At 35.2% G+C, this 12174-nt stretch overlaps 2 long non-coding RNA genes across 4 annotated transcripts; one reads left to right on the top strand and one right to left on the bottom strand.

Annotated features, from left to right (window-relative positions):
* The first annotated feature begins 1808 nt into the window (after positions 1-1808).
* On the top strand, positions 1809-10990 carry LOC127873382 (uncharacterized). 3 transcript variants are annotated; one of them, XR_008046123.1, is made up of 5 exons: positions 1809-1909; positions 6575-6639; positions 8767-8828; positions 9167-9208; positions 9623-10990. It is a non-coding gene; the product is annotated as an uncharacterized LOC127873382 (long non-coding RNA). The 3 variants fall into 3 exon arrangements; XR_008046124.1 differs by lacking the exon at positions 6575-6639 and adding an exon at positions 2261-2325; XR_008046122.1 differs by lacking the exon at positions 1809-1909 and adding an exon at positions 6123-6223.
* Positions 8903-11285, bottom strand: LOC127873383 (uncharacterized). Its single transcript, XR_008046125.1, has 2 exons — positions 10623-11285; positions 8903-10396 (listed from the first exon to the last, which is right to left on the bottom strand). It is a non-coding gene; the product is annotated as an uncharacterized LOC127873383 (long non-coding RNA).
* Between the last annotated feature and the right edge of the window lie 889 nt (positions 11286-12174).

The following is a 12174-nucleotide window of genomic DNA, read 5'->3' as shown; positions in this document are numbered from 1 at the left end:
TTATGACATAGGTTGTTGATAACTGGCGTTTGTTCAGCTAAGTTCATTATCTCTTTTAAAGCCATTATTTTGTTATCATGGTCATTGATGTGAACAAAAGCTAACTGTTATTTTTACAACATCCAGTAAAAATACCCATATTGTAAATCTCAAGGGTATTACTGCTCTAATGTTTGGTCAAGAATGCATCTAATGGATAATCAAACTAGTGGTTTCACTCAATTGATTTTTGCATATATAGGTAGGAGAACCTAGAGATTGAGCTGGAGACAGTGGAGGCGCTGACCTCTGTATGGAAGGGGCATATTGATGGGCATGTTTCCCAACCGCCCATCACACACAGAATGTAGCTTGTCGTCTTCCGCAGTAAAAACTGGTTAGTGCTCCACAATGCGAGACCTGGTTCATATGTATGTTGCTGGAGTATTAATTATTATTATCAAGATTTTCTTGTTTTATATTTCTTGATTATTTGCTATTATATCCCCACAAACGGAGTATAGGGTGGTTTTAGGAGTGACCTTGTCTGTCTGTCGATCGCTCCGTAATGAGTGTCCCCTCTCTAATTCAAGGTGTTTATCGGATCTTCACCAAACTTGGTCAGAAGTTGTTTGTAGATGATGTCAAGGTCAAGATTGAATACGGGTCATGCTGGGTCAAAAACTAGGTCACGGGGTCACTTAGTTCGTTTAAAACATTCATCATGCTGTCCGCTCTCTAATTTAAGTAGGTTTCATCCAATCTTCACCAGACTTGGTCAGAATTTTATCTAGATGATTTCGAGGCCAAGTTTGAATATGAGCAATGCCGGGCCAAAAACTAGGTCACAGGGTCACTTCGTGCGTTTTTTAGCATGCAGTATGGTATCTGCTCTCTAATTCAAGTAGTTTTCATCCGATCTTCTCCAAACTTGGTCAGAAGTTTAATCTAAATGATCTCTAGGCCAACTTCAAACATGGGCCATGCCGGGCCGAACACCAGGTCACATGGATTTTGACTTTAGGCCCTATAATACTGGCTTGCGACACCTGTCGACAGGCTTTCAACATTGATCATAACTGGTAAAAGACCCCTTTTGATTTCCAGGTCTCTAGGTCAAAGGTCAAGGTCACAGTGACCTGAAGCAGTAAAATGTTTCCCGGATGAAATATATAATGAACTATTGATACTTAGGTGAGAGTGATTACATGAGTATTCAAACAATGGCTGCCACTACAACTGCCAGCCCATTAGGGGGGCATGCGTGTTTTACAAACAGTCCTTGTTGACATTAGGAGCCGTATTCATCAATAATAAACTCAAACTTGGACTCAAACTCAGACTTTGACTCAGGCTTAGACTTACTAAAGACAGACTCAGGATTCGTATTCACGAACGCATTTGGAAATAGACTTCAATAAGATTGTGTTTTTTAATGACGTCACGACTAAGCGAACTCTCTAGTAGGGAAAACGCGCCAAATAGTGTCAAAAATAGTAGCGGACATGTTTGCTATAACTTATTGAATGGAGTGTTTGGCAGTTGAAGACAGCGAAACGAAGCGCCAGCAGGTCCAGATTGGTCCGAGCCAGAGATTGTTTTTAATGCGCTGGTTCGGGACCGTTGGAACCTTCTATCCGCGAGTATAAGGGGATCGGAGCCGAAAAGATTTTGGTTATTCGAAGAAAAAAATGGGACGAGGTGGCGAGTAGAATATCAATGTAAGTTATATGTTATTATCGTATCTGCCTTATAGTTGTAATATTTTATTTAATACCTTACTTTTGGATTTGCTACCGATGTCGTTTTTACTAGCGCCGAATAATGCACTATGTAAACAAGGGTCATAACCACTCAGCAAATTGTACTTACGGATTTTGGATGTGATTGTGGAATGTGTTTTAGTTTCAAACATTTGTTATGATTTATGGTACGGTTGCACGTTCTTTGTTTCCAAAATTTGCACGAGTGAATTGTTATTTAAGTATTAATAATGAATATTTGTGGTTTCACGGATAAGTTTACCATTTAAGGAGGTCTATTGTTTTAGTTTTCATCTCGTACCCTGTTAGATTCGTACCCATGTGTGTTTTATTATTATATGATTACAATCTGCACATTTCCAAACGAACTTTTCGTTTACTACACGTTTACATTGATAACTATTACCCTGTATGTCGTTTATATTAAACTAATCGACAGTTATGATGGCAAACATGAAATGTAATGTGTTTCATAAATACTGCTATACATCATACAATTGTTTTTATTAAACTTTCAGAAAATTTGGGGTCGCAAAAACTGGTGAACAGTGCCAGAAGAAGAACCAAAATTCCAAGGCTCGGTGTAAGTTAATTACTTTTTTGTTATGCTTTCATTAAATTAATTTTCTTGAAAAACTATAATCAATTGCAATTAGTTTGTTTCAATATTACTACATGTCAAACCTAATATGTGTTTTCTATGTGATATAATCACAATACCTACTTACTTATATTGTTAAAATTTGTAAAAAAGCTTATGAGCATTTTCATTGGTTAATGTATGTTTAATGATACTGTATTATTTTGCTGAAATGGTGCTAGAATATATACAGCTACGTCACGCATTGAAAACAATTTTCAGTTTTTTTCGTTAAATTTAACTTAATAATAATTGTTTAAATGCGTAATTTAATTAGTGTTATAAAAAAGATCTGACACTTGTCAATTCATATGATTATTGATTAAACTCATCAAGGAAATATGTAGGTAAGCTCACCAAAGGTGCACTAAATAACAATATTCATGAACTCGTTCACAGAAATATGGTATGAAATGGCAACTTGTATCAGAGTCTTTGTTTGTTGTAAATATAGCAGGGTTTGGTATAAGGACAATTAAAATAAAACATTAAGATCATTAATTTAGATCGGCTAATGAACTCAGAAGTTTGTGCATTTAAGGAAGTATTTCTATTTCTTTTTGTTAGATACTTTAAATCTCTTGACTATTTCAATTTTGTTGTTGAGTTCATTTATTCAAGGAATGAGTGCAAATACAGACATTGTATTTCTTGGTAATCAACTAATTATTATTATTAATGAGCATAAGTGTATGTGCGTAAGTGTTTTACAAAGTTATATGTTTGAACTAGAAATGGCGCGGCAGAGGCCGACGCGTATCCCCACGCCGAATGTTTGACCTAGATGTGCCCCAGGGTTGGTAATGGGGCCATGCATAGCTGAGATTGACCGTATTGTCATAAGAGAAGTTCATCATCAATTAGAAGTGAATTGGTGTAGAAATGAAGAAGTTATAGTAAAAGGCAATTTTGGGTGGGTGTGACATATGTGGGCAGGGCGCCCCAGATCGATCGGCCGCGCTTGAAATAATACATCCGTTGCATCGTTTTAAATTTGTAATCGATTCACGCTTCTAATCGATTAAAACAAGCGACGACAGTCAAATGATTAGTAAACAATATTTGCAAATTCGGAATTAAAATCGGTGAAACGAAACATATTTTTTAATTGTGACAACAAATAGCGATAATTACGGGGATAATTGGTCGATGGCGATTAAATAATTATTTCATCAAGCAATGTTCAATCTAATTGCAGAAAAAACGGCGTGAAAAACAAACCAGCCGACAATATTCGCAGCGATTTTCAATGACGATGAAATAATAGTTGGCGAAAAAAATAATGAAGAAATTGGTAAAGCACTGGGATATTAAAGAAGTTTTCCGAAACATCACTCCTGTCGGACACTGATTGAAAAAAAATGCTCTAGGCCACGATGTCGCAGACGTGAATTGACATGTGGTTGACAATACACAGGGTCGAGTGTGTACACAGTAATCTCGTTATCGATTTTCCTGCTTGATGGCCCGATTTGCACGCGTTTCGCACTCGCCGGAAAACATGTAGAGGCAATTTGTTTTTGATGAAGTCGGATAAAATAATCGCCATTTTTTCTCGCCAATTTTAAGAAATAATAGCCAGTTGGATAAAATAATCGCCATTGGCGATAATGTCTGGCAGAAGATAATGTCTGGCAGCCGCGTGAGCACTGCTAGTAACCAGTTTTTTCCTTCGGAAAACCTGGTTAATAAAAGCTGTTAAATCACAAATCTTTGATAATCACACACAAAGAACTGAATGACTGAACAAGAGGGCCTGATACAGATAGGCCCAAAGTCGCTCACCTGAGATAACAAGATATTATTGGGACAAATCTTCTGACCAAGTTTCAGGAAGCTTGGAAAATAAATGTGGCCTATAGAGTGTTAACAAGGTTTTACTATAGCCATATAAGGAAAAATGCCCCGCTCCCTGGCAGCCATGATTTTCAACCAACCAGCATCATTTTTTAAGATGTCCCAGATATAATCGGAATTAATCTTCTGACCAAGTTTCATTAAGATCGGACAGTAAATGTGGCCTCTAAAATGATAAATATAATTATAAAAATAACAAGATTTTACTAAAGCCATATAAGGAAAACTGCGCCGCCCCTGGTGGCCATGTTTTTAAAGCAACCAAAACCATTTTCGAACCTATTCAAGATATCATTGGGACATATCTTCTGACCAAGTTTCATGATGATCGAAAAATAAATGTGACCTCTAGAGTGTTAACAAGGTTTTACTATAGCCATATAAGGAAAAATGCCCTTGCCCATGGCGGCCATGTTTTTTAACCAACGGACATCATTTTTTTTAAACTCATCAATGATTTTATTAGGATGAATCTTCTAACCAAGTTTCATGAAGATTGGACAATAAATGTAGCCTCTAGAGTGTTGACAAGATTTTACAATAGCCATATATAGCCATTTAAGGATAAATGCCATGGTTCAAACAGAAATCTCAAACCTAAATTCAAGCACTTTTCAAGGACTTTTCAAGGCCAAATTTTTATTTTCAAGGCCGAGAACCATACGTTAGTTTCCATTATAAAATGCAGGTTCAACTGAACATGGATATCCATTTGCTTGGATTGGTCTTTCTTGTTTAAACTTTCATCAAAAGACACTGAGTACGGTCCATTTATAGAACTATCAAGTCAAGTTTTGAAATGTTCAGCTAGCCCAAAAACGGCCACACATGCTGTCTTGCGGTCTCCGCAAGTAAATTTCTTTGCAATGGTACTGACATGGCACACAACCTGAAATAACTTTGTAATGTTTTTAGTGGAACTAAAGGATTGATGTGTGCAAACGGTATGCACTTTCAACATATCATTTTTTGTAACAAATTTGTCTATGGATTTCTGCGAGTTTGATACTGCTGCTGATGGTTGCGAAGGTCCTGGAATTTGAATATCTTCTATCTGCACACTCTATGTGGCTGTGCCTTCCTGGTTCGACACAAATGGGCTGTTGTTGTTTATGTCTGTTTTAGATTTAACAGTTTTAACAATAGTACCTTCCTGTTTCACAAAAAACACATCCCAGGAACCCTGTTTGCTTCTCAATTTCATGTTTTCTTTGTGGGTTTTCCCTTTTTCGTGGCTTTTTAAAGCGCTTTTCCCCATCCCCCAGACAATGGTTTTCATACTGACCCGACAATGTGCTTTTTGAATGTCATTTGTTTCTGTACCCAGGAATATTCACTTAAATACCCTGGAGCCGTATTCATCAATAATAAACTCAAACTTGGACTCAAACTCAGACTTTGACTCAGGCTTAGACTTACTAAAGACAGACTCAGGATTCGTATTCACGAACGCATTTGGAAATAGACTTCAATAAGATTGTGTTTTTTAATGACGTCACGACTAAGCGAACTCTCTAGTAGGGAAAACGCGCCAAATAGTGTCAAAAATAGTAGCGGACATGTTTGCTATAACTTATTGAATGGAGTGTTTGGCAGTTGAAGACAGCGAAACGAAGCGCCAGCAGGTCCAGATTGGTCCGAGCCAGAGATTGTTTTTAATGCGCTGGTTCGGGACCGTTGGAACCTTCTATCCGCGAGTATAAGGGGATCGGAGCCGAAAAGATTTTGGTTATTCGAAGAAAAAAATGGGACGAGGTGGCGAGTAGAATATCAATGTAAGTTATATGTTATTATCGTATCTGCCTTATAGTTGTAATATTTTATTTAATACCTTACTTTTGGATTTGCTACCGATGTCGTTTTTACTAGCGCCGAATAATGCACTATGTAAACAAGGGTCATAACCACTCAGCAAATTGTACTTACGGATTTTGGATGTGATTGTGGAATGTGTTTTAGTTTCAAACATTTGTTATGATTTATGGTACGGTTGCACGTTCTTTGTTTCCAAAATTTGCACGAGTGAATTGTTATTTAAGTATTAATAATGAATATTTGTGGTTTCACGGATAAGTTTACCATTTAAGGAGGTCTATTGTTTTAGTTTTCATCTCGTACCCTGTTAGATTCGTACCCATGTGTGTTTTATTATTATATGATTACAATCTGCACATTTCCAAACGAACTTTTCGTTTACTACACGTTTACATTGATAACTATTACCCTGTATGTCGTTTATATTAAACTAATCGACAGTTATGATGGCAAACATGAAATGTAATGTGTTTCATAAATACTGCTATACATCATACAATTGTTTTTATTAAACTTTCAGAAAATTTGGGGTCGCAAAAACTGGTGAACAGTGCCAGAAGAAGAACCAAAATTCCAAGGCTCGGTGTAAGTTAATTACTTTTTTGTTATGCTTTCATTAAATTAATTTTGTTGAAAAACTATAATCAATTGCAATTAGTTTGTTTCAATATTACTACATGTCAAACCTAATATGTGTTTTCTATGTGATATAATCACAATACCTACTTACTTATATTGTTAAAATTTGTAAAAAAGCTTATGAGCATTTTCATTGGTTAATGTATGTTTAATGATACTGTATTATTTTGCTGAAATGGTGCTAGAATATATACAGCTACGTCACGCATTGAAAACAATTTTCAGTTTTTTTCGTTAAATTTAACTTAATAATAATTGTTTAAATGCGTAATTTAATTAGTGTTATAAAAAAGATCTGACACTTGTCAATTCATATGATTATTGATTAAACTCATCAAGGAAATATGTAGGTAAGCTCACCAAAGGTGCACTAAATAACAATATTCATGAACTCGTTCACAGAAATATGGTATGAAATGGCAACTTGTATCAGAGTCTTTGTTTGTTGTAAATATAGCAGGGTTTGGTATAAGGACAATTAAAATAAAACATTAAGATCATTAATTTAGATCGGCTAATGAACTCAGAAGTTTGTGCATTTAAGGAAGTATTTCTATTTCTTTTTGTTAGATACTTTAAATCTCTTGACTATTTCAATTTTGTTGTTGAGTTCATTTATTCAAGGAATGAGTGCAAATACAGACATTGTATTTCTTGGTAATCAACTAATTATTATTATTAATGAGCATAAGTGTATGTGCGTAAGTGTTTTACAAAGTTATATGTTTGAACTAGAAATGGCGCGGCAGAGGCCGACGCGTATCCCCACGCCGAATGTTTGACCTAGATGTGCCCCAGGGTTGGTAATGGGGCCATGCATAGCTGAGATTGACCGTATTGTCATAAGAGAAGTTCATCATCAATTAGAAGTGAATTGGTGTAGAAATGAAGAAGTTATAGTAAAAGGCAATTTTGGGTGGGTGTGACATATGTGGGCAGGGCGCCCCAGGGTTGGTAATTGTGCCATGCATAGTTGAGATTGACCGTATTGTCATAAGAGAAGTTCAGTATCAATTTGAAGTGAATCAGTGTAGAAATGAAGAAATTATAGTAAAAGGCAATTTTGGGCGGGTGTGGTCTTTGTGGGCGGGGCCCCAGGGTTGGTAATGGGGCCATGCATAGTTGAGATTGACCGTATTGTCATAAGAGAGGTTCAGTATCAATTTGAAGTGAATCGGTGTAGAAATGAAGAAATTATAGTAAAAGGCAATTTTGGGTGGGTGTGGTCTATGTGGGCGGGGCGCCCCAGGGTTGGTAATGGGGCCATGCATAGTTGAGATTGACTGTATTGTCATAAGAGAAGTTCAATATCAATTTGAAGTGAATCTGTGTAGAAATGAAGAAATTATAGTAAAGGCAATTTTGGGTGGGTGTGGTCTATGTGGGCGGGGCCCCAGGGTTGGTTATGGGGCCATGCATAGTTGAGATTGACCCTAATGTCATAAGAGAAGTTCAGTATCAATTTGAAGTGAATCCCTGTAGAAATGAAAAAATTATAGTAAATGGAATTTTTTGGTGGGTGTGGCCTATGTGGGCGGGCGCCCCAGGGTTAGGATTGGGGCCATGCATAGTTGAGATTGACCCTAATGTCATAACAAAAGTTCAGTATCAATTTGAAGTGAATCCGTGTAGAAATGAAAAAATTATAGTAAATGGAAATTTTTGGTGGGTGTGGCCTATGTGGGCGGGGCGCCCCAGGGTTGGGAATGGGGCCATGCATGGTTGAGATTGACCGTATTGTCATAAGAGAGGTCCAGTATCAATTTGAAGTGAATCCGTGTAGAAATAAAGAAGTAAATGTAAAATAACCTAAAAAAATGAGTGATAATTTCTGACGCGGCCCCACCCCAACCGCTATAAGGGGGTCAGATCAAAATTCCAAATAGTGCAGGGTCGCACATATGCTCATAGCTACCATGTGTGTAAGTTTCAAGGTTCTAGTGCTTTTAGTGTAGGAGGAGATAGTGGCCAGGACGGACAGACGGACGGACGGACGGCGAAGATAACCACAATATCCCCACCTTTTTTTCAAAAAGCGTGGGGATAATTAATTTTTGCGTTTAATTTTTGCAGCTTCTTCATATGCGTTACAAAGCAGTGAGCGTGCCACAACAGCCAGCAGTGAAGAACATATGGTAAATAAATAGATTATCATTTATAATTATGCAAACCATTAACCATATGTATAGAACATTGAAAATGCAAACCATATGACTTATATTGTATGCATCACATTCAACATAGTATACAATATAATAGAAATTCACCCTTATATAAAAACAAAATAAAAGAAAAAAACATGCATTAAATTAACATTAAACATTGTGTTTGAAAGTTAACACTGGGATTATTATACATTAACTTAAGTATAGTATATTAACATTAGTTGTCAATTTTATTGCATTGAAAACATCACTGGATTAAATTAATTTAGATTTTTTAAGTGACACTATATTTTTTCATGTGATTTCAGAGTGTACCAGTCATGAAAGTAGAGGCATTAAGTGTAAAGAATGTAAGTTTTGGATATCTTAAAATTTAGATTTCAAATTGTCTGGAACAAATCTTGAAAATTAAATATTAATAAATTTAACACTTAGATAGCTCTAATTGAAGGTATTGCAGTGCATACAATTAATTTAGAGTTAATAATTAACTTGCATGGATGGAATTCCAGTTCTTAAAACTATACTGACAATACCATCTGACAAAGCAAGTACTGTATAATGTTATTATGTAATATGCAACAAAAGTCATGCATTTGTTGAAACATAATTAGCATCAAATATGTTAAAACTAAGTACCAATGCATAGTACCAATGCATACATAGATTATGTGATATATATGTATTAATTTTTTAACCTTTGAAGATCATAATATGAGAACAAGTCCATTTATACAAATCACACTTTTTATCCATTTTTGCAGCGCTCACAAAGAAGAACGACAAGAGATCACAAGCCGATACCTTAACAAAACTTACAGGGAAACCGATGGGAAATAACTAAGAAAAATTAGAATAAGAAATAAAAAAGTTGACTGTAGAAATTGAAATAATACATTTGGAGAAAAAGATGTGTTTAGTGTCAATACGTGACCAAGTGCTATAACTCTGACATGTAATATACTAGTAGTAGATTTATTCGCCTTTTTGTAATTAAAAGGATCTTATTATTGTTTGTGCAACTACTTCATAACTCTATTATTTCTAAAATAGATAGTCTATATTAGAAATAATAGTTATGGGGAAGTTGCACACAAAATAATAAGATTTTTTTTTAATTCAAAAAGGGGCATACTATTATTTCTATGATAAAAATATGATTCTATCCCTTTTTGTACTTATAAAATTCCAGTCAATATTTGTGTGCTTTAAGAAATGTAGGTTAAATATTACATTGGTCATTGTATTATGTTACTGACATATAAAATACATTCTACATTCAAAGAGGAATATTACCGGGTAGTTGAATGCGGTGTCTTGGGGCACTTCTTGATATTATTTGCTTACAAGATATACATCATTGATAATAATAAAATTCTTCATTCAATGAACTGAATGAAATTCCAGAATAATGGTAGATACAGTTATGTGAATTTGAAATTAGACATCAACAAATCCTGGCATCATGCTTTCGCCCTGGCCAACTGGCAGTGAACTTGAGTGAAGCTCGTTATTCTGTAGCTGGCATCATACACAGCCTGTTAACATAAAACATGTTATATTACACTAACAAAATAAGACATATTTTTGTACATTTTTTCTTAGGTATTTGATAAAATGCTGATAAAATGTTTCTTATTTTGCTAATGGCAAACTGTTAAAATTAACATACAGTTGTTTCATTAAATTTGTGTTTAAAGTAAAGTTGTATCATATAAAAAGGATTGCATTTAGACTTGCACATAACTGACTGTTAAGCCATACCTGAACGTTGATGGTGGGAACGCCCTTTCGCCCTATGTAGACTTCTACATGGTTTACTGGCTTCTTGATATGCACATGCGTCCAATCGATGCACCCCAAAGTACTTGTAAAACCTGAAAGTTGATCATTTAAAATTGACCCATTTTTTTGGAAAAATTACAATATTAATAAGTAAATAGATATTGATATAAATGGATTATGATCGGTGCATTTATGTGCATTATATTGAATGAAAGTTCTGCCTTATGTCAGAAGTGATGCAATATGCTGATGTGTCTTAACTTGATAATCAAATTTAATGTCATCGTTTTACTATTGATTGAAAATGCAATAATATGTGCATTTGAGAATAAAATATTATTCCTGTTGTTGAGTGTTTTATTAATTTACAAATAAAGTGCATTACAACAATGCACTTGCCATCAACAAATGCATATTCTACAGCATTTGTCGCAAAAATACATTTTGTATTGGAACTCAATTACAACATACAAAGACACAAGGACAGATGCACATATGGATTCAGGTGTACCCTATATCTTCTTAACAGGGTGTATAATATACACATTAATTATAGCACCTTTTTAAAATTAATAAACCTTAATTAACATTACATTTAAGATCAAGAATTTAAAAATAACTAAATAATCGTCATAATTTATTTTGAAAATGTTTGGAGAAAAAAAAAATCCCCGACGTAATTTCGAACCACCGACTAGTCGGTCAAATCTAATCACAAGCACCGATGCGCTACCAACTGCGTCATAGCAGTGTAACTTTATTCGGCATATACATATCTATAGGTAAATTCCTACATCTATAAATAGATTTGTAATAGTAATGAAATCAAAAGTTATGCATAGTAAATGTCTTGTAAACGTTTTCTAATAGGTTTCCCTTTTTAGTGAATATCCATTATTATAGTTTATGATACATGCAAATTATATGTTATTACTTTTTCATTCAAACAACAAGTATTATCCATAAAATTAGTGCATGTTCACGTTCATTAAGTTTGGAGATTATTTTCACAAAAGACAACAAACAAACGCGGAAAATTATGAATTTGACAGTTGTTTACAATAAATAGATCTAAGAACAATTGCAAAATGCACACATCGCAAATGACTCACGTATCAGCGATCGCACCAAGTTCTTGTTTCGCACGAACGGCGTCGTACCAGCTGGAAATTAGACAACTTCAACTCTCTATCTGTCAAAATATTATTGACCTGTGCACAGGTTTACATAGTTCTGGCTACCATAACTTTAAATGCCGCTTTTTTATGATTTTTTCCACGTTGCTCGGGAAAGTACACACTGCCAGGGCGACCGGAACTTGCAGAATCCGCATCGTATTGCGGCTCAACTATTCCTTGCAAATATTGCAAAGAAATACGATTCCCGGTCGGGTTAAACGATACCGTTTGTAAAGTTCAATATCCCTATAAATCTCCAAAGGGTTGGTACGATCTAGATACACTCTTTCAATAATATTATTACGCAAGGAGCTCGTGCGGCGGCCATTTTGTAAAGTAAACGCTCAAACGAC

The sequence above is a fragment of the Dreissena polymorpha genome, chromosome 3 (assembly GCF_020536995.1).
Source record: "Dreissena polymorpha isolate Duluth1 chromosome 3, UMN_Dpol_1.0, whole genome shotgun sequence".
NCBI lineage: Eukaryota > Metazoa > Mollusca > Bivalvia > Myida > Dreissenidae > Dreissena > Dreissena polymorpha.
The sequence above is the reverse complement of the archived record's forward strand: the minus strand, read 5'-3'. Positions and strand labels throughout refer to the sequence as shown.